This window comes from Acipenser ruthenus, chromosome 7 (assembly GCF_902713425.1).
Source record: "Acipenser ruthenus chromosome 7, fAciRut3.2 maternal haplotype, whole genome shotgun sequence".
In the NCBI taxonomy this organism is placed as follows: Eukaryota; Metazoa; Chordata; class Actinopteri; order Acipenseriformes; family Acipenseridae; genus Acipenser; species Acipenser ruthenus.
The window spans coordinates 45,192,954-45,216,634 of NC_081195.1; the positions used below are offsets into that span (position 1 = coordinate 45,192,954).

A 23,681-nucleotide genomic window follows, 5' to 3' on the forward strand; every position below is an offset into this window, starting at 1 on the left:
CTGCAGTGAATCAAGCTCATCTACAGTATAATGTCCTAAAGGTATAAAGGCAAAGGTATGTTGTAAGTTACAAAAAATAACCCCACACCAGTGTGAGAAAAAACCATCACCTGTCCACTTGCCCAATTAATCGGAGTCCAAAAGTAAAGTACCAGAGTATCCATATCAAGTTTCTCCACAATCAAATGCGTGGTCTACCCACACATGTACTGTACAGAGGATTTGGTCGGGAATTCCCTGCAATACATTTCCTCATTAAAAATATAAGGTATTTGAAGTAGCATAAGAAATCATAAGCCATGTCTGTAGACCGCTGTAATAATCTGCAGTCGTCAAAACTCTTGTTTGAAATCACTGGCAATACACGTTGTTATGGAATGTTACCTGGTGACGTGGAACAGATGAAACTAAAATGTGTGTTACTGTTAGTTTAATTTTACATGTACAGTCTAACTTCATTATAACAAACCCCCTGGGACCTGGAGAAATGTTCATTATATCAGGTTGTTCACTATAATAGGGTTTGGCAATTTGCTTATCAGAATGACGAAGAAATGCCCAAATTGAATTGAACATCTTTATACAGTAGTTATTTCAAGACAGCTTCACATTGATCAACATTTAAACTGTAAAAAAAACAGTAAAGAAATGAAAAAAAATTACATACTGAATACAGTAATTACGTGCCCTTTCTCTTGAAAAACGCATCCAGCGCAGATTGCTTCATATTTTTCATGCTTTTCTCAATGCACGCAGTTTCAATCTTGTTACCTCCTCACACCTGTTGCCATGGTTGCAGTTTGTGGGAAGATGGCAATGGTTGCATACATCACACATGATTCACACTAAAATTGTTTACTTATGAATCAGCCTCATCTTTGAATTCTTACCATGGTCTTTGTTTTCACTGAGAGAATAACACATTCACACTGGAGAAAGATCAGTGTCAGTCACTGCCAAGATCGTTTTATCCGGGTAGATTTTGTAAAAAATGATCGTTCTAATAAGGCTAATTTCTAGTGAAAAAAACGGTTCTTGCTGCTTGGATCGTTAAAAAGGGGGGCTCGTTATAAGGAGGGTTCGTTATAGTGAAGTTAGACTGTATTTATTTAGGTATGCTCCAGTACATTCTCCTTAATCTCTGAGAACTTTCTTTTCTGTGAAAACTTTTCTTGAAAGACATTCATTGCTTTCAGCTTTAAAAGACCTCTGTTCCAATTCGCCAGCATTTTGAATTCTTTTTTCTGAAAATACCTGTTTTTGCATTTAAGGTCACAAACCCAAATTTATAAAAGTTGTAAAAACCCATCACATAAGCGGACAAAAGGATTCAGTTAGGGGATTAAATACAGTTCAGGAGTTGCTCCTAGCCATGTTTTTTTTTTAGTTTTTGCTTAAATGTTAAATTCCCAAAACTAGTTTTGTTATTCCATTGATGAACAGCAAAAAATACTTTTGAATGCTACTGTATCTGGGCTTTTTGGAACACAACCAAGGTTATGATAGATAGATAGATAGATAGATAGATAGAGATAGATAGATAGATAGATAGATACATAGATAGATAGATAGATAGATAGATAGATAGATAGATGTCTGAAATAGCATACCGAAAGCCTTTAACAATAACTCATATTCTTGAACTTCATTTTTTACAGATTTCTAGAATTTTTTTTTGCCAAAGAAAACAAGGTAAAGATACTCATGGCCATGTTTTTTCCAGAGCAATCAGATAACTTCAAACAGAGACTGACATACCGAGACTTCCATCTGTTCTGATTTACTGACTCCATGTTCCCTTAACTCACATTCTAGGCGTTGTTCAGTGCAGTACTTCACAAGTTCACGTGAACTTAATTTGCAGGTTTATACGTGTTGGCTTGTTTCTAAATAATTCTGGTTTACTACAGACTTTTATATCTAGCACTACTGTTAAAAACCAACGGAACATAATTGGAGCTTATGAGGCCTGGTTAAAACGACTGAATGAGTTCAACAGAACAGCTGAAGACCACTGACTCCAATACAAAGGGTGGTAAACCCTCATGATACAAGAATGAAAACAATATAACTGTTGGGTGTCCCCTTACCCACTGTGCTACAAAGAGCAAAAGCACTAAAGTAAGTCACCAATGTATGCAAACATAACTTATCTTGTCTTAGAAGTGGCTGAACCCTTACAACAGTTAACCACAGTAAAAGCATAACAAAGTGTAATGAAGCATAGTGAAAGCATAGTAAAAGAAAAGCAAGGTATGATAAAGCATATTAATAAACATGGCAAACCAGGGTATACTATGGTAAATGCATAGCATGACCATGGGAAAAGCATAGTAAAACTGCACAAATACTGCAGTAAACTTTAAGGGGAATAGGCTCTGAATTGAGGATCCTTAAATCAAATGGGCACATAGTTTTTGTAGTATTGAAGTATTCAGAATAAAATCTGCAATTAAAACATCTTGAAAATTCCACAAGGTCAAACTTGTTTTCTCAAAATGTATTGCACTGATGGTTTCACATACAGTACTACATTCATTAACTAGTGTATTTAAAGTGCCACTTTAAGTGGTAGTGAACTTTTCAAAATAACTGTTTTTTAGCAGGGGTATTCGTGAAAAAATTAGATGTTAATTGTGCTTTTGCCCTGCAGCACAAAGGCAGGGCAGATGTCTTTGCCAGCGATCTCCAACATCTCAAAAGCGTGTCACTTGTTAATGTACTGAACTGTAATTCTAATGGTGCCATGTTGCAAGCAACCTGTCTGGAGTTGCCCCACAGTCTAAACCTCGAACTGGATGGAGAGAGGGTTACCTCAAAGAAAGGAAAATAGAAACTTCAAGAGCTCAGGGTTTGCAAGGGGTCTGGAGTTTTAACTGAAAGAATGAACTGTGCAAGATGATATCACTGCACATCTGAATCCCAGCAGTTTACCTAGGGATTATATTGTTTCCATGTGTGAGCTGCACTACGTGGGCGATTGGAGCTCTGCTGACAACCAGCAATATAATACCAAGCTGCAGAATCCTCAACAAACAGACCTAGTGCCCTAATCCACTGCCAGCCACACAATGGCTGCTGCACACTGTCAAAACACACTGCAAGAATAACAGGCAGAGGAAATCTGCAAGAAAAAGAGCAGATTCTAGTCCCGGCTGAAATGTTACTGTAGATTTATTTAATGCTTATTTATTTTTTTAAATCAAAGCTTTAAAAGAACACTGCCCTCGGTCATATAAATCACTAAAAATAAATACATTAAATAAAGAAAATAATAATAATAATAATAATAATAATAATAATAATAATAATAATAATAATAATAATAATAGACTACACAGACAATGCAATGTTTCACTGAACCACCTAAATCTGCTCCAGCTTGTTGCCATAACCACATACTAAAGGGTTTTGCACTTGTTATACGTTTGTTTGTTACTACTGGATTCTCAGGTAGTTATCATATTTGCCTAAAACCAGAAAGAAAAGACCTGCAAGTGTTGGATGAACTGTATACATTTGTAATTGGTTGCCTGTCTAGATAGGCTCTTGAATGTGTCCTTTCGTTTCTAGTGTGGTGTAAGAAGCAAACCAATAGGAACTACACTACAAAGTATTACATTTAAATCCAAAGATTATCAATGAACAAAGATACATCAATTGATTGGAAAAAGAATAGCAAAAGCAAAACAGAATCCCAGTACACTGTATTATAATCAAATTGTTGGCTTTAGTTCTTGAAGTGAAAGACACACATTGCGAGGAGTACCACGGGAAAACATTACCTCAATTGTTAAGAGGGAAAAGTTAAAAAAAAATATATATATAAGGAGAAGAAGAATTGTCAAAACATAGGAGGACATACTTGTATTAATGCTTATTTATATAACTGACCTCACTCCAGACAATGACTAATAAAACCAGCCACCCACCCACTTTCAAATATGCAGACATGATAGGAGTTGTTCAATCCAACAGGACAAATCTCTCATAAAAAGTAGTTTAGTATAAATAATAATAATGGTTAATATAAAAATACATGTTTATAAAATGTACATCAGCTATATACATGTCATATCTATCTATCTATATACTAATATATAACTAAGAAGAATATTAAGAGCTCATGTGTTCCTGCATACAGTCAATATTGCTTTTAATCCTGTTTTTTGTATATTTTGTAATTATTTCAAACAGCAGAAATATTTCAAACTCAAAATGAACTTTATCCCAGGATCAGAATGCTTAAAGATTACAATTAACAATGACAGCCACAAAACATTTTAATAAATCCTGTTGGCCAACACACAGCTCTAATGCAGTCAGTCATTTCAGAGAAAAAAAATATATAATTTTAACCTTCATTTACTTGACCTTCATTACCAAACTTCCTAAAAGAATTAATTTATAACAAAAATCACCTTCAAGTTAACAATACACTTGCAATAGCATAACATATATTAAAATGCCTATACAGTCTTTGTAAATAAAGCTTGTTTTATTAAGTCTGCAGAGCTAGTGAGAAACTGCAGTAAAATAAAACCAATGCATTCATCTCCTTTCTGAAAAGACATAAGCCAAGACTATAACACAATGTATCTTCATATTAGTTCACTTCATATATTTAAATAGTTGTATTCAACACCACCTAAACTTCAAAAACATGAATATACCCATAGGTTCTTTACATGGAGTAATACCCCCCCCCCCCAACCACACACAGAAAATTATGCATAACCTTCCATAAACTAACAGTTTAAAAAACACATTACACAACACCCTCTAAATCTTTCAAAATTAAACATTATACTGTACCCTCTACAGCGCTGTTAATTCCACCAAGTTTTACAGTAAGCTAAAACCATATAGTTGTGTATCACATAACATATAATTTACTTACAGATATCCACATTCTTTAGACACAAGCACCTTACAGTACCTTTATTAGCTCTCAAATTCTCCAAGCTTCCAACAGACACACAGCCCCTACTACTACTCCTCTGAACAATGCATGACCAAACAGCTCCTATTTCTCCAAAAAGCCCCTCCTTCTCCTAAGTAGTAAGCAACTGCCCAGCCCACAACTAACTCAGTCACACTGTTGGATGCCACCAGCATTTATTAAATGGGATTTAATGTAACCTCAGCCCATTTCCTGAAAGTGCTGCACTTATCAATCCTCTGTATTGAAACATTCCTTGTCTGGGGTTTGTGCGCTGCTGTGGTGAAGTGTTCTCACTTCTACCTGCCATACCTAAAAGTAATCTGTCCTTCTAAAGTAAAACACTGTCTAAACGAATAACCACTTCTCGTAGACTGCAAGATCATTTTAAGAAACATTCCATTAAGATGAGTCCCCTCAATATGAACACGACACTGTATTGTTTGTTTGTAATACCACTCTGTCTCTTCCGCCTTTGTGGTTTGGGGAGGGGAAAACTCGTCATCCCTTCAGTGGTCGTTACGACATCACCAAGCATGTATTGTAATTTAGATGGTATGCACGCACATTCGGACCTAAGCCGGCTTAGGTCTGAGGTGGCAGTGTAAGCGCAGCAATAGTAAGGGAGGATTCGTTTGGGAATTCAATTATGAGTCTAATTTGCCATCTACAGCTGGATGTGACAAATACACCTACATTCAAAGCTTCTACAGTATTGTGCTTACAACAGAGTGCCTACATGCAATTCATTCTCCATAGGGATCCCGTTTGTTTCTTCTTTATTTTTGCACATTCCGTAATGGTTAGTCTCCAATTAAACATTTAAATTGACACTGCCATGAAGTACATTGAACTGACTGATTAATAACACATTGTGGCGGAGTGTCCCGCCCCTTTGTTTATTATTTGTATTTTGTATTTCATGGCTGGATGAGCAAGACGACGTCCGGCAGGTTATTGTTTTGATTTTAAAAACCTCGTGAGGATGCGTGACTGATCAGCTACTGATTATTTAACTAGCTGACAGTCACGCATCCTTATTAAACTCGTGCAGACTATGGCTGGGGGGTAATAAGATAATTAATAGCTAGTTAACCCCTCCGCCAGAATATAAAAGCCTGCAGCTTTTCTTGTTCGCAGAAGAGAGTGTCTAGGAGTAGAGAACAGGATCGAGGAGGTAAATTAAATAAGAGAGAAATATAACAATTGCTAAATGTGCTGGCTTAAACACCAGCACGATACTTATTTGTTTTTTGTTTGGCCAACACGTCTTTTTGTTCGTGTAGTTTTGTGTTTGTTTAAATCTTTTATTTTCTATTATTTAATAAAGCACTGAGCGCCACTGCGCCTCAGTTTCACCCGCCATTCATTGTTGTGTGTGTCTCTAGTCTGACATCACCCCTGTAAAGCCACCCTTTCACACACATTTATCTAAGTCTGAAGTGCTTTAGTTGCATTAGATGACTAATAGGTTGGTCTCTAATGAAAACAGTTAATTTGCTGCTCGCATTTCTTTTCCCTGACAGTTAAAAATGACACCTCTTTTACATTTCAGAAACTTTAGAAATTAAACTATTGTATATTAACATAAAAAGATGTACATTGTTTTGTAAAAACAGGCCTAACCATCTAAGCAAAGCATGCCAAAAGTAGCAGTACAAGTTCTCCCAGAGACTATACATGACAAAAGCCCCTAAATGTTCATCACGAAGCTCGTTTAACGAGTACTGTAAAGGGTTTCACTAATGTCTTATTGTCAAGAAAGACCCATCCACGCCTTGTCACTGCTAGAGAAAACAAAATCTGCATCTATTCTGTGCCGAGTGGAGATTACAAGGTGCCAGCAGTTGCTGCAGATGTGAGAAGCGTTTATCGTCAATTAATTCAGTATTCTGAAATGCATCACCACACTGCTGTGACTGAAACAATCAACAGCTGTGCAGCACGCTTTTCTCAATTCATCCCAAATATTGCTATAGCCTGAAGGTTTAATTTGAACCAACACTGGATCTTTTATAGCCATACTCTTCTATGGGGAATGAAGTAATTTGACATGCCTTCACAGCGTTTAATCGCATAATGATGAACACTATACATTTAAGAATTTACCAGCAAGAAATATCAAGTGCCGGTAGCAGCTGTTCAGTAAAAGGAATTCACACCCATAAAATATAAAAGGGCACACATTTTTTCAAGGTACTCCGATATACAAAATTGAAATCTTCTTTGAAAAATGATCAAATTACCAAAACCTGAACTCCGAGTAATTTACAGTACTAGAGTCAGCACTCGGATATCCGTTACCCAGATACATGTCAGTCACGTTTTACCGCACCTTGTATTAAGAATAAAATCAATCCCCATATATATATATATATATATATATATATATATATATATATATATATATATATATATATATATATTATTATATTATATACACACATACATATACATATACAGGCGTGCTCAAATTTGTTGGTACCCTTACAGCTCATTGAAATAATGCTTCATTCCTCCTGAAAAGTGATGAAATTAAAAGCGATTTTATCATGTATACTTGCATGCCTTTGGTATGTCATAGAATAAAGCAAAGAAGCTGTGAAAAGAGATGAATTATTGCTTATTCTACAAAGATATTCTAAAATGGCCTGGACACATTTGTTGGTACCCCTTAGAAAAGATAATAAATAATTGGATATAGCGATATTTCAAACTAATTAGTTCCTTTAATTAGTATCACACATGTCTACAATCTTGTAATCAGTCATTCAGCCTATTTAAATGGAGAAAAGTAGTCACTGTGCTGTTTGGTACCATTGTGTGCACCACACTGAACATGGACCAGAGAAAGCAAAGGAGAGAGTTGTCTGAGGAGATCAGAAAGAAAATAATAGACGAGCATGGTAAAGGTAAAGGCTACAAGACCATCTCCAAGCAGCTTGATTTTCCTGTGACAACAGTTGCAAATATTATTAAGAAGTTTAAGGTCCATGGAACTGAAGCCAACCTCCCTGGGCACAGCCGCAAGAGGAAAATCGACCCGAGTGAACAGAAGGATAGTGCGAATGGTAGAAAAAGAACCAAGGCTAACTGCCAAAGAGATACAAGCTGAACTCCAAGGTGAAGGTACGTCAGTTTCTGATCGCACCATCCGTCACTTTTTGAGTGAAAGTGGACTCCATGGAAGAAGACCCAGGAGGACTCCACTTTTGACAGAAAAACATAAAAAAGCCAGACTGGAATTTGCTAAAATGCATATTGACAAGCTACAATCCTTCTGGGAGAATGTCCTTTGGACAGATGAGTCAAAACTGGAGCTTTTTGGCAAGTCACATCAGCTCTATGTTCACAGACGAAAAAATGAAGCTTTCAAAGAAAAGAACACCATACCTACAGTGAAACATGGAGGAGGCTCGGTTATGTTTTGGGGCTGCTTTGCTGCGCCTGGCACAGGGTGCCTTGAATCTGTGCAGGGCACAATGAAATCTCAAGACTATCAAGGCATTCTGGAGCGAAACGTACTGCCCAGTGTCAGAAAGCTCTGTCTCAGTCGCAGGTCATGGGTCCTCCAACAGGATAATGACCCAAAACACACAGCTAAAAGCACCCAAGAATGGATAAGAACAAAACATCGGACTATTCTGAAGTGGCCTTCTATGAGTCCTGATCTGAATCCTATCGAACATCTATGGAAAGAGCTGAAACTTGCAGTCTGGAGAAGGCACCCATCAAACCTGAGACAGCTGGAGCAGTTTGCTCAGGAAGAGTGGGCCAAACTACCTGTTAACAGGTGCAGAAGTCTCATTGAGAGCTACAGAAAACGTTTGACTGCAGTGATTGCCTCTAAAGGTTGTGAAACAAAATATTAGGTTAGCGGTCCCATCATTTCTGTCCATGCCATTTTCATTTGTTTTCTTATTTACAATATTATGTTGAATAAAAAATCAAAAGCAAAGTCTGATTTCTATTAAATATGGAATAAACAATGGCGGATGCCAATTACTTTTGTCAGTTTCAAGTTATTTCAGAGAAAATTGTGCATTCTTCGTTTTTTGTGGAGGGGTACCAACAAATTTGAGCACGTCTGTGTAATATATATATATATATATATATATATATATATATATATATATATATATATATATATACACACACACACACACACATATACATACACACACACATATATACAGTGCCTTGCCTTGCAAAAATTTCATTGTTTGATATTTTATTTTAAAACACTGAAACTCAAAATCAATTATTGTAAGGTGACATGGTAGTTGATAAACTACCCGAAATAAACACATCAACTAGGAGCATCAACCTTTAATAAATGTCAAGAACTGGGATATTTTTCTACTTTAAATTCAGTGTTGCATATATAGGGCTACTTATTTTCCAGAATCCCGGAATCATGGAATTAGGCATTGGGAATGGAAGTAGGCATTTTGGTAATATAATTTTGCAGTTTTGCACTGCACCCAGCCAAGTTGAGTTTATTCATCATGTGACTTCACTCACGTGTCTCTGCTGAAACTCAACATGACGGCTGCACCAACGAAGAAAAAATAAATAAATAAAAGGCAATGTTTCAGCAAAAGACAGAGCTAAAATATTTTCTGATTATCTATAGGAGGATGGTGGGATACTATTCTGCTGTCATTTGATTGATCATGTACGAGTCAATACCATTAAAAGATACTATTGCCAGTCGTAAACATGTAAAGAACAACAAAGCAAAAAAGACTGCAACAAAAAATGGCAAAGCACTGCATTCTTCTATGCTGAAAAACGTAGACCTAAAAAGGTACTGCACTCAAGGCGGGGTTTCCCAAAGTAAGGAAGATAAAATAATTGTGTATTTAATTATTGTTTAGTTTACTGCTTTCCACTCTACCTGCATTTAATAAAAGCTATAATTAGCAATGTTAAACCACGACCGTTTCTCAATTAAATTATATTATCTGATGAAGAAACAAGCTCAAAGCTATTTTTTTTAGCTATATATTCCTTAAAGGAAATTGATCACTTTACTGTGTAAAGGATGTAGTGACTACACTACACACAGTTTGTTTCATAAAGACATTCTCTGGAGACATACCTCTTGTTAAATTTTACAAACAAGACTGAATCAGCAAAGAAACAATTGGGAGGATTAATTATGCATTTACATTAAAAGGGGCACTATTTAAATTACAAATCGGGCAACACACAGCACTGAACCTGTGTAGCAACGACTCAGTCAACACGCCTTTTTTTTACCAAAGTGTTTAATATTTTATATATGAATATTTTTATCCTTGTTATTGTAAAGCCAGTAAAACTGAAATATATTTGTGAGTAGTGCAAATAGGATTACTCTGGCATGACATTGCTGAACTGTTATATTTTCTTATTGTTATTGTAATGCCAGCAATAAGGCAAACATGTACTTTCAAAACACCTTTATTTGTAGACTGAACTACAGTGTTAGTGGAATACTGTAATGAAACAGTGCTGGATGTTTGTTTTCTGAACTGTTGTAATATAAATCAAGTTTTCCTGCTTATTTTAATGCCAGCAATGAGCCAAGTGACGTTTATAAACATTATGACATGCAAGTGTCTTCAGGTGCTTTACTTACTATTACAGCAACAAGAGTCTGACTGAACATCTTGGTTTTCATTTAAAAAAAATGTGGTAATATGTATTAATTTTCTTATTTTAACCATCAACATTATATTTATGATCAAATTCCATGTTTAAATTATCAACAAATTGATTAAAAAAAAAAGTAGGAAAATGGAATTGGTCATTTCTGAAAAACAGAATTTGCTGTTCCCCACAATGGAAAATCAGTAGCTCTACATATAGGGCTTTGACAACGTTTTACAAATGAAGGAATATTTAAGTACTTGTCTGAATCTTGAACCAATATCCAAACACAGAATTCTCTATGTATAGGAAAGCAAGTTTGCATTACAAGGTAACTTATAAATTGAAAAGATAATATATAAATAAAAACAGAAAAATACACTGTTGAGCCAATAAAATGGTCCAAACTGGTATGTATTATTATTATTATTATTATTATTGGCCAAATGCCTTTATCCAAGGCGACTTAGAGACTAGGGTGTGTGAAATATGCCTCAGATGCAGAGTCACTTACAACAATGTCTCACCCGAAAAACGAAGCACAAGGAGGTTACGTGGCTTGCTTAAGGTCACACAGTGAGTGAGTCAGTGATTGAGCCGGGATTTGATCCGGGGACCTTTACAAGCCCTTTTCTTTAACCACCAGACCACACAGCTATCATAGCTGTCAAAGGTTGGATTATTGACCTTTGGGTATGAAAAATATAGCAGTCAGTTATCTTAGCTACTGTAACCTGTTGACTCCTATGTTTATGAACATCTGCTTAACATGGTGTTCTCTCTTTCACACAAACGGAGAACAAAGTTTGCCACTCTACTAAAGCCTGCAGAAGAGATAGGCTTTGTTAACAAACAGAAACAACACACAAGAGAAAGAATCAGATCATACAAGGAAATAATTTGATTTGTATTATGAAAGATCGGTCTCTCCTTTATATGCTTGTCAGGGATTATGTAACTTAATGAAGGTGATAGCGATTATTAGCCACCCCAAGCTGCAACACTCCATCAGTCTTCATCAGCAATTACTGCAGTCATGAGGCAAGGACGTATGCATGCGTTACCAAACAGAAGCATCCTCTTCAGGCATGTACTTTCCATCATGCAACCCAGGATTTATCCAGCTGCCACGTTAACACACAGGGATGGCAACAACAACAGCGCACACAATCTAAATGCAAATCGCAGTCCACATTTAACAGTGCATGCTGGGTCATCTCCAATACTGAAAAATCCACATACCTCTCAACTGAGAAACAGCATGTATAAAACTATTCAAGCACCTTACCTTGATGACATGCTTAGTCATTAACTGAACAATGCTGTTATGATTTCAGCTAATGGGTTACATTAAATGCTTCATATGGTAATGCAGTACCAGCACTTTACATAAGCGACTCTCTCAATTCCATGAAAATAGTCAATTTGTCCTTACAAACACCCTTTTTACACCACATCACAAAGCCATCATAAAATGGAGCGCAATTGGCAAACTGGCACTCTCTTCTGCAGAGGACCAGGACAGCATTAGGAGGGGGTGTTCAAGTCATGACAAGGTACAGCAGAAGAGCTCTATGGGGGACACAAAAAAAACCAAAAAAAAACCAAAAAAAAAACCAAAAAAAAAAAAACTGCACCAAGCACCAAAACATAAAAAAAGATAAAGTAAATTAAAAAGAACATAATAAAAAAGTTAATTATCTACCAGAACTAAAATGTTCCATGCTGCATTTGACTAGTGTTCTGGAAAACAACATTTTAAATCTATTGACCTTCTAAAACCTTGCTGTTTCCATGCCAAATCCCTGGATGAAAACCAAACAGTGGAAGATGACATCACAAGTGGAAGTGCTCGCTGGTTGACCAATGTCCACCACTTGCAGTAATCCAACACAAGAGATAGCAGGAACTAAAAAACACTATCAACCCATCAATGCGATTAGTTTGAGGTGATTACAAAAATCACCCTGGCCGAGTTAGTACAGTATGTGGAATGTTTATAAGGATGCTGGTTTAAGACAGAAACCTGAAACACTCACCATAATTGATCACACTTAGGGCTTCTGTTTTTAGGTTTTTATTCATTTCATTTTTCAATGCTTATTTTAATGTAAAACCATTTTTTTTATTTTTTTATTTTTTTACGATGCTTTCACTTTTTATATACTATGAAATTATTGTTTGTTTTCCATTAAGGTGTTTTCACACCAAGCATGTCGCGTCAAAGCTCCAGAGTATTTTGACGTCGTCAAGTTGTTTTTATACCAAAGTGTCAAGCTCTGTCACTGAACTCAACATTTCCCTTAAAAAGCACAGAATTACAGAAGTACAGTCTTTCAACATGAAGTACTGCAATCTAAATACTATCTCATGAAAAGTAAATAAAGTTCTATGTCTTTTGCAGAAAATAAATACAAATGGGAATACGTTATGAATATTTAGTGTACATACATTTGGATAGCCTGCCGTTGAGTGTGTAAAGCAGTCAGTCTTACTTTACTGTCCGTCTTCACTGTTGAAAATGAAGTGCCTTCCCATCTGACACACAGACATACATGCACAACAATGACTTCAATGTATAATTAATTATAAAACTGTTTGAACACGTCTTTCTACCTGCTAATCGGCTGTTGAAATTCTGAACACAGATCTTCTGTCACTGTAAACTCTCGGTTGTGATCTTCATATACATACAGCACTTGTGCTAGTTGTATATGAAGAGAAAACAAACAAAAAATGTTTTACCCTCCATTTCCCATTTTCTCCAAGGCCACAAAAGAAAATAGGGATGAGGATTTGAAAGCTATAAAAATAGCACAGCGCCTCCTCAGGATTATTACACAGGGATTCTGGAATGATTGACAATTACCTCTCTCGATAGGAATTCAAGGACAGACTCCAGTGTTTAGAGACCCCACCATTACCTTTCAGCTTTCCATTGTTTAAATACAAACTAAATGCAGTGACAGACTGCTAGACGTAGGCAGCAATTCAGCACGGCAACTGCTAGCATCACTGAAATATATCATGCTGCAACTGTGAAATATTCCAGTAACTTTCGTCTACCTTTCATTGCAGGATAAGTAAACATAGGAAAAAAGAACTGTTCAGAATATAAATCGTTACAAAAAATGATTACACACATTATATATATATTAGATGCGGTTTATTATCAACCCTGATAAAGACAACTTTCAGTTATTAACAACATTTTCCCAGGAATCAATCCCGACTTTAATGTTAATGGAATTCTGATATTAGCAACTGCACGCCGCTTATTAACAACTGTATTACTATTTGCCAGTCCTACAGAGCGCACTTGCATGATTGATGTGCATACTTCATGCAGCTTTTATAACACACTGACTTCGCAACCGAGTATTTCTGGCAGGCCGAGGCAGAATCGTGGCTTTGAAACTGTCTACGAAGCGGCACGCATAATTGTGATGGATTTACAGCGGGAGGTGGTACATTGTAAAAAGCAAACAACGTTGGACAATTTCTTATTTTAAAAAGTGTATTCTTTAGAATTGATTGTAAGTACAACACATTTTTTATGTTTGCTTTACTCATTGTAAGGACAATTGTAGTACATCGTTGTGTAGTGCTATTTAAGCCTACTCCCTTGTTTTTGTTTTACACACGCGTGAAGTAAACAGTTCTATGTTTGGGTATGTCATGTTTCTCATGTTCATTTTAACACCAACATTTAAAACACATGTATTTCAGTGCGTAGTTGTACAACTACAGTATATATCATTGTTCGATATAAATACACTTGAAAGTGGGCTTTTTCGCTTATTGGCAACTTTTCGGTTAATGACAACTTTTTGCTGGGAACCGAGGTTGTTAATAAGCGGCATCTACTGTATATATACTGCTGTGCTAAAGTCTTAGACATGTTGCATTTTTCTACTCTGATGCATTATGAGCATCAGCAATTTACTCAAAGCCTCCACTAGTGTTTTCTACTATTATAAGAATCTTGACTTGCATTAAGAAGGAAAGACATTGAGTGAAACAGCTTGCGTCACTTGATTTCCAAGGTGTGGTATCCGAAGCATTATCAGCAAGTCCAGAGAAACATCTGCAATTGACCAACCCAGGACTGGATGACCCAAAAAGCTGTCTAACAAGGATGAGCAATACTTGAAGATAATATCCTTAAGGAATAGAAAGACGACAAGCATTGAATTGACAACAGACCTGGCAGAAAGCACAGCTGTCGTTGTCCATCAAATCAACAGTACTTCTGTTGTAGGGTTTTTTCTTCCCGTAACTTGAATGACACGCTCTGTTTGATTCACTGATAATCAGAGATTCACAAAACATAATTAAGAGAAAACTTGCATAACAGGTGAAATAATTTTTGCAACGAGTCACTAAGATTTCAAAATGGGGATTAAAGGAATTTAAACTTTGCTTGTTTTTGGTTTCAGTTTGATTTAAAAAAAAAAAAAAAAAGTTGCCTTAAATAAAAAATTTTAAAAAAAGCATTTTTAGCAGTGAAGCGGAATGAGAAATGCATCATGGATACTGGTTTGGGGTTGACCTAAAAAGCGATAAATTATTAAACTGAAAGTAGCCTACATATTTTCTGTTATTAATATTTCTCTGCTGGATAATTAAGCAAAGGTTCCCCATTTAGCAAAGGTGTAATGCTTACTTGTTGCTCAATTTTGTCGTGGTGATTATGGAGCAATTTGTTAGCTTTATAATATCATTATGGAATATTTACACAGTCGTATATGTAAATCGATAGTACAACTATCGTCCCAACGCACGTACGTTCTGAACAATTAACAGATTTACTTTCAGGAAAAATAACTGGTTAAAAACTCAAATATGAACATAAATGTCACTGACTTTTCTCCATGACACAAACACAATCATCTTAAATTATGTTTTAACTCCTATTCATTCATTCATTCATTCATTTTCTTCCTGGTTAGTAGTTTATCTCACGCACATTTCCTTTTTCTCAGTCTGCTTTTCACTTGTTGGCTTTAATATAAAGCCATACTGTTGTTCTCTCCAGCAATAAATGTAGGACTAAATTTAAGTAATTTTCCTATGCCCAGTTTAAGTATATTGATGCCCCCCCCCCCCCCCGCCAATAATAGGATCATCAATGGTATAGTATAAAGAAATAATAATATTACATTAATCCTTGTAACAAATAACCATAGACAGTTTTATTACATTTATACGAGCATTTATACCAACATTGCTTGATTGGCCAGTCCATTAGGTATTAATAAAAACACACTCACACATACGCACACACATACACACACACACACACACTCAAAATACCCTCAATAACTTCTGCCTCAAAGGGGATGCTTAATAATCATTATAGAATGTAAATTGCTGTAGCTATTTTAAAATTACAGTGTCTGGAATACATTTGGAACAACAAATTCATGGTACTTTTACAGAACTACATCTTACTTTGTTTTAAATAATGAGGCATTAAGAAAACACGTCCTCTGCAATTTAAAGAGCAGGAGGGCATTTCAGACCTGGCAGGTTCAGACCTGTCAACTCTCCCTTATTTGCAGGAACTTTCCCGTATTTTGCTAAAAACTCTACTGTTAAACCCCTTTATGTCAGCAAACCTTTCATTTCTGCAAAAGTCATGTAGGTCTGTGATTACTTACCTACTAGGGTTTATGACCCAGGGGAGCCCTGTGGCAAGCATGCAGGCAAGCTCTCTGTGACAGGGTAGATGGAATTCCTGCACTGAAAAGTTCACCTTTCACTAGCAGGGGGAACAGGAAGAACCTGTCCATCCAGCAGGCTATGGCAACTACGGGGTTAACATTCCATAGGCGTCTGCCTGCTAGGAGGCTGGCGGAGGGGAACAAGGTACACCTGGTTCCAATCCCAGGTAATGGGATAAGAGGCAGAGCCAAGGTGTACAGAAAGGTGTACATAACTTACTGTACTTCCATTCATAAAATGTTTGGGCCCAACTGTATGTGAAAACAATTAAATGGCTGAACACTCTTGGGAAAGAGGGAATGTAAGGAACCGCATCATGTAATACATCAACATTAAAGATTAATCTTGCGTAAGGGCTTTAACCAAAAATTATTAATACAAGGAGCGTAATCTTTCTTCATTCACCAGTGACAGTATATTCTTACCACACTAGATGGGTCATGGTGGTGAGATTATATATATATATATATATATATATATATATATATATATATATATATATATATATATATATATATATGTTTTTTAAATGTTTTTATTAAAAAACAAATAAAAAATAATACTACTTTTTTTTTTTTTTAAACTTTCCTCTGACAAACTGTCAAAACAAAGGTTAAAACTTTAGTGAACATTTGTTAGGCATCCAGTTAATGGTTCTACCCCTGGCTTGGCTCACTCTTGATTAGTAATCTGGAACAGTCTGTACGGGGGATAGATAAATCCTTATTCATTAAATCAAAAATGACCACAATAAAGAAAGTTTATAACTTCCATTTGGGAACAGTCTGACCCAATGAAGAACTGACCCTCTGACCTCCCTGTAAGCTTTAGCAAAAACTACTTTACCACAGTACATGACTTAATCAAAGCAAACTAGTTATACTTTCACAAAATATGACATAAGAAAAAAATAGATATATAAAAAATGAAGCGACACTGATCTCTGCTGCTCAACCACTTTTTTTAACCCAGTTGTGGAAAAATTACATTGATGTCAACCCTGGCTCATGAAAAGTTCCAATTTAATATCAGCTGTACCGCATTAAAACAGCCATGACTAGAAGAAAATGCTCTCTACCCTCTAAGGCCAACGCAGCTTTAAAAAAGTTTGTCCACAGCTTTTTTGGTCGGAGTCTGGTCTGAACGGCTCAAACTGCAAGCTGTCATCTGCACATGCTGTGCGTTTGTTCAGGCTCTGGGTCTTGTTCCCACTGCACACACAGCCCTGCCAGCTTGTTCGGTCACTGCTCCCCAGTGATTTCAGTGGAAATCAGTTCAATGTGGTCACTGCCCTACTCCATACCCAAATTGCCTTATGCTTGACAAGTAGCTGTTTTCTTTAAAAGGCAGAGTAAGATAGTTTCCGATTCAGCGCAGACAGAAGAGTAACAAAAGCATGTACACATACCGACTTCTTCAGAACTAAAATGTGCAATGAAAATCCATCAGTGGATCTGTAGGTGAGATTGAAATATTAATGTTCACAATTTAGAGCTGAAATACCATGACCGGATGAATAGTATACACTCTTTAAAAAATATTCAGATTATAAAATGGACAGTTCTCTTTTTTATGTTTGTCTACATAACCAGATCCTTTCTAACAACTATGAAAAACAAAACAATGTTAAATGTTCAAAACATAATTAAAATAGTCCTTTTTGTTGTTAGAGCACTTAACACTTCTGATAAGCAGTGCAGAATTAAATGCTCTGCAATATGGATATGGATATATGCCCTTATTTCACTCATGGAGTCAGCCTTGGATTAACCCCATAATATTATGGTCTGAAAGGGCCTTTGTTTACTGTAATTGCCATATGGTTGGTATTTTTCTAAGAAATCTTGACTGGCAAACAGTATTTGGGTATGGATAATATTACCATAAGTAGGCAGTAATTGGATTTTAAGCCTTTTGCTCCACCCAGGCTGAAAGGAAAATACTGTTCAGTTTACAAAACTAGTGAAACCTTAAATTGTTTGTTCAGCTGGTTTATTTTTTGCCTGTATAAAACTTTAGGTCCCAAGCAGAAGAAACTAGAAAAAAAAGGTACAAGAAAGCACTTCTGCTCACAAAGCCACATCATTGCAGAAGTCTTACTGCGTCCATTTGACCTGCAAGTCATTACGGAAAATCACAGTACTTCCAGGAAACGGTAAGTAATCGTTACAGACTAGGTGCCCTCTAGCAGAGCATACCAGGACTCTGGATGCCAGCGACAATCTTTCAGTAGGCTTGTTTACTGTGGATGTCCTTTTCACTTCTCCCGTTAATGAATCACAGACTTCAAGCAAAACACCAAGGGGGATGGTGGGGACAACTACACAGAAGCAATCATGTTAACTGTGACAAAAAAACCCCACTAAGCTCATAGGCAGTAGTGCTCTGGGACAGCATTATAATGTGCAAGATATAAAAAGAACTCCGGGCCTCTGTCTTTACAGAGTGCTTTTTTTTTAACTTAATAGACTCTCTGATTCCAGGGCTGCAAGTTTAATCCCTGTATGACTTTCGACCATTACTTACTCTGGCAAGAACAAAGCCGCTATTTTACAGTAAATGACTTTCAATTGTTACAAGTCAAATTGTTCTCCTAGTTACAGTATAACCCTCTTGGGCACTCCTTGAACAGACAATAACAAACTTGTACTTACTCAGACTCCCTGAGCCTTAATGGACCATCTTTAATGTGGAACATGAAATGCAGACATTATAGCGGGGTGAAACAGGCTTAATGTTTACAAGCTTCCTGAAGGCTGCTTGTCTTACACTGTAGCAGTTCCCCGCTCTGCAGGCTATAAAAGAGACAAGCTGAGTTAATGGCACAAACCCTGAGGCCAGTGCTAGGACAGCAGATAGAGCTATGATTTTCTCGGAGTCTGATGTAACAATCAGATTTATAAAAAAATAATTCACTCTCTCCAAAGATTAACTGTTTTGATGAAAGGCAGGGATGCAAGCTCTTTCTGGCTCGAAATACATAATGAAGATACCAGCTATGTAGTATTGTATGGGCACTCTGAAGGTCTTCTTCCATGGCTGATCACCTGCAGTGCACATGTTTCTACAGGCTTACACTGCTGTCTAAAGTTACCTACTCTTTTGGACTTAGCAGTGTTGATTCCACAGTAGGGGCAAGCATGGTTTATCCCTTATCTAGGCAAGTGGCCAGTTTGTTAAGAACTTATTTTAGAAACTTAAATCTATACTTAATTTTAGCCAGATAATGACCATGTGACCTTCCACCCCAGCTAGCAGGTGTTTCAGGGGATGTTAAATGCTGCAGTGTTCACTAGTTTGGCAACATTCATTTTAGTTCTTGCTCCCATTAAAATGGAGATTGCACCTGGTTTCAGTGCAAACCTATGCAACTGCTTCAGTCAATGAATACCACAAGGCAAACACATTAAATAACCAAACATTGTCCTTGTCTTTTACATCTAACATCACCGATCTGACAAGTAAATAAATAAATAAGGGATGTCACAGTATGGTAGAATTAGAATACAATAAAAACCCAGAGAAAAAAAGATCAGTGACAGGTCAAGTTTATTTGTTTTAGAGTGGCAGTATTCTGATTCTAATGCCTGCTTAAGGCCAATGATCTCAGCCAAGTTTTTAGCAAACATATGTTAACATCACAATACCACTATTAAAGTTAACACGGATTGTCACTTTTATTGGTAGTCTTACTGCAAAACCAATGGCAGAATAATCATAATGACAGTACCGCTTTTCAACCCTCCATAAGGGTGGTTCCTCCATGGCACACAGGGAACCTGATCTTCACTCCCACTGCCAGTGTTATACCTGCCATTTAAATTAACAGAATGCTGCATTTCTCATACCATCCACCTAGTTAGGCATGTAGGCCTGAGTTTAAGGAAACATTAACCCTTTGCAGATGGCCCATTATGAATTCAGTCGATGACGTAATTGCTTACTACGCAATGACAAGCGTGTTATTTTTTTTTCAAGATTAGCATAAAAACCTTTGGTCAGACTTCAGACAATAAAACAATCTACAGTTAGGTCTGTAGTTCAAGATTGTTATTTTTATTTAATTTTTTAGCAAGTTTTTTTTTTTTTCTGCCGAGTGATTCAGCGACCACAATGCGTTCTACAAGTACAAAAAATTACCTGACAGCATACTAAATCACCCAAAATGTTTATAAACAAGCAAAACATTTACTGTAGTGAAATATTTGTGTGACAAAACTTAAGGCGTGACAAACCAATCAAAATGTATTTCACTAAAGCCCCTAGGACGCAGTGCAGCATTTCAGTATCTATGGTTGCAGTGTTCACTCAAGATTACTGTAGACCACGGCATCAAAGCGCAATTCTTTACCAACCAGAGGGGTTTCTAAATCGTTTTGCATGACCCAGAACGCTTACTGATCCAAAAGAAATATGGTAGAAGACATTTTTATAGAAGATGTTGATGGAATGAATGCCAGAAGGAGAAGAATATCCCCTGAATTACAAACTTCTTCACACTGATATGAAGATTCTGAACTAGAGAGTTTTCAATAGATGTTAGTTATGTGAAATAAGCCCTGGTTATAAATAGACTAATGTGTATAAGGACAGTACATTGTTACGCTTATATTGCATCAGACTTTGTTGTTAGTGTTACCCTTTATTTTATTTATTTATTTTTACATTATTGGTTCCTTTTTCATTTTGCCATTTATGAATTTGGTCCAATGTAGTATATTACTTGTATAGCTATTAATTAGTTATTATAATTTTAGTATTTATTTATATTGAAAACATGTTTTTTTTTTGTTTTTTTTTTAAAATATTTTACTGACAAAGTGCACCAAGTATTTTTCTGAAACAAAAGTTGTTAAAATCATATTTATATATTATATATAGCTGTTGCTCAGACATTCATATTTTAACATACCTATGCACATACGTATACAGACGGTATTTGTTATGAATTAATTTTTTACGAAATAAAAAAGTGTGTGTTTTTTTCTGCTTTTGTTTTGCTTTCTAGTTGGGTAAATTATGATTTAACTTCATGTCAGAGTGTAACCCTTGGTATGTCCAGGTTCTACAGACACTCACTCTATGCTTTAAATGGATATACATATACTCACATAATAAGCTAAAATCCTGCCAATTACTTATCAAAAAGGTAAAAATGCGCACCTGTCAAACAATTTGGTATAAAATCAAGAACATACATGATATTTAAAAAATTATTTCAGATTCTAGTTCCTGTGGTGTGTGGCTACCACTGCTAACTGTACATATTTTAAAAAGCAGATCAATAAATTACACTTACGAGGACATTTCTAAAAAATGAATTTTCAAGTGGATTTTTAAACTTTTGTGTCATTCAAAACTAGGTCAGTGTGGGTATACTTGATCATAAAATGAAATAATTATTTATTTAGTAATCTGCAGAGCAACAGCTTTTTAGAAATGTATGATACTGTATACTTTAAGTAGATATTTGGTCTGTTACATGCTCTAAAAAGTTAAGTCATCTCAGTCAGCACTCAATGTTAGAATTCTCACAGTCCACAAAGGGGTAATGATGAACAAACTAATAAACATTTTCACAACTGACTTAAGATGAAAGATTAACATCACTGGTGAGAGGCAGACATCAAATGCTGGATAGCTGAAAATGTGAAAGACTACGAAAATGCTTGAATTGTTTTTCACATCGTTGGAACAAAGGCTCAGTTCCCTCCAATCTAAACATTTTAAAAATGTGTGAAAATGCTACCCTGCTGAATGAGCTCTAAATAGCCTTCTAATTTCCATGGTTTAGGAGGGGTAATCAGCTCAGGGCGAGTTCACAGATTCAAATTCTGGAGATAACTTGGATATTATCCAAAATGGAAATGGTGTGCTATCAAGGGTGCAGTCATCCTTACCTAAATGCTGTACAAGGTCATTCTAGATTTGGGAACATCCTTAAGACCTTGATGAAGATTAGCTCTGGCCCAATTCCCAGAGTAGCTTTACTTGCTCTTTGCAAAATAAGGACATCATTTTGCAACCAAGCATTGATAGCTTAAAGACTTACACACAGCAATTTTGCTACAACGAACAATAGCCAAGAAGTACCACAGAACAAATTCAACTGAAACGCTTGAAAGAAGTGGACATCCAAAGAAAATGACAGATACAGCAGGTAGGAGAATCATGCAAAAAATCCATGACTAACAGCCAAGGACTTAAAGAAAGCATCAGGCATAATAGTGCATAAAAGAACTGTACAAAAGGCACCTGAACACAAAAGAGTTGCATGAACGCAGACCTCGCTGCAAACCACTTTTAAGGAAAATTCATAAAACAAACCATCTACAATTTGCCAAGAAATATAAACAGGAATATGAAGCATTATTCAACAAAATGATCTGGTTCAATGAGTCTAAAACAGGGTTCCTCAATTGGCAGCCTGCAAGAGTCTTCCTTTTCGCCCGTCGCGTGTCAGCTGTCCATTACAAAAGCTGAAATTGCTGATACGCAAGTTTGTAATGTCACCGCTATCTACAGGGTATTTGTGTCCCCTAACAAGTGTTTTTAAAGTCAGCTGATTGGCCAGCTTTCATTCTGATGAGATTTCATTTTGGCATGCGTCACAAATCTCCGTCCATTTAGCTTAGTGTTAGTGCGATGTGAAAACACCGGTATGGCGTAATATTATTTTCTTTAGTGTGGAGAAACTATTGAATCTGAATATTGTTACAAACATTGCTTCACATTAATTCGAAAGCAGAAATCTATGCCTGTGTCTAAAATGGCAAGTGATGTGTGGTATTAACACAACATCAACAAAGTGATGCTTCAGATTTGGCAAGCGAGTCAGAATCGGGGGATACAGATGCAGGTAATGCACATCACTCGAAAATGCTGAACACTTTCCAGACACTGGCCAAAACAGCAAGGTAAATGTTACGTATAGTGATCAGCGTTTTGTTTTGTTGTGATCCTATTTTCTGTTATGAGGAGAGTAATAAACAAAAAACAAAATGTTGTTTTTTTCTTCTTTGTGCAATGCCCCATTTTCTACATTTATTTCTTGAAGAGTTTATTTAAGTTAAATTTGACAGTTTTCACTTGTGTGCACAGCTTAAAAAAAGAAAAATCAATAATGCTATTACTTTATGAAAATGTGTCATTTGCCAATTTGTTTATTGCGAAGAAACTACAATGGCAGGGATAAAAAAATCAAAAATAATTTAAAAAGCGATATATACTTTTGTACAGTTTCTGCCTGAAATACACACATGAAAGTGTATAACATTTTTGACATCCTCTGCAATATATATATATATATATATATATATATACACAAATTTGCTGTAGTTTCAAGATAGATAAAGACCATTTGTTAAATTACTAG

At 36.1% G+C, this 23,681-nt stretch overlaps 1 protein-coding gene across 3 annotated transcripts in view; it reads right to left on the reverse strand.

The window, feature by feature from the left end:
• LOC117414684 (ras association domain-containing protein 8-like) overlaps nt 1-23,681 on the reverse strand; it is a 44,529-nt gene that overhangs the window by 14,641 nt on the left and 6,207 nt on the right. The window contains exon 1 of one of the 3 annotated variants that reach the window (XM_034024451.3): nt 4,940-4,991. The exons of the other annotated variants lie outside the window; for them this stretch is intronic. The gene's annotated coding sequence lies outside the window, so the exon portion shown is untranslated. Of the gene's footprint in view, nt 1-4,939; nt 4,992-23,681 lie in introns of those variants that run through there. 3 annotated transcript variants of the gene reach the window in all.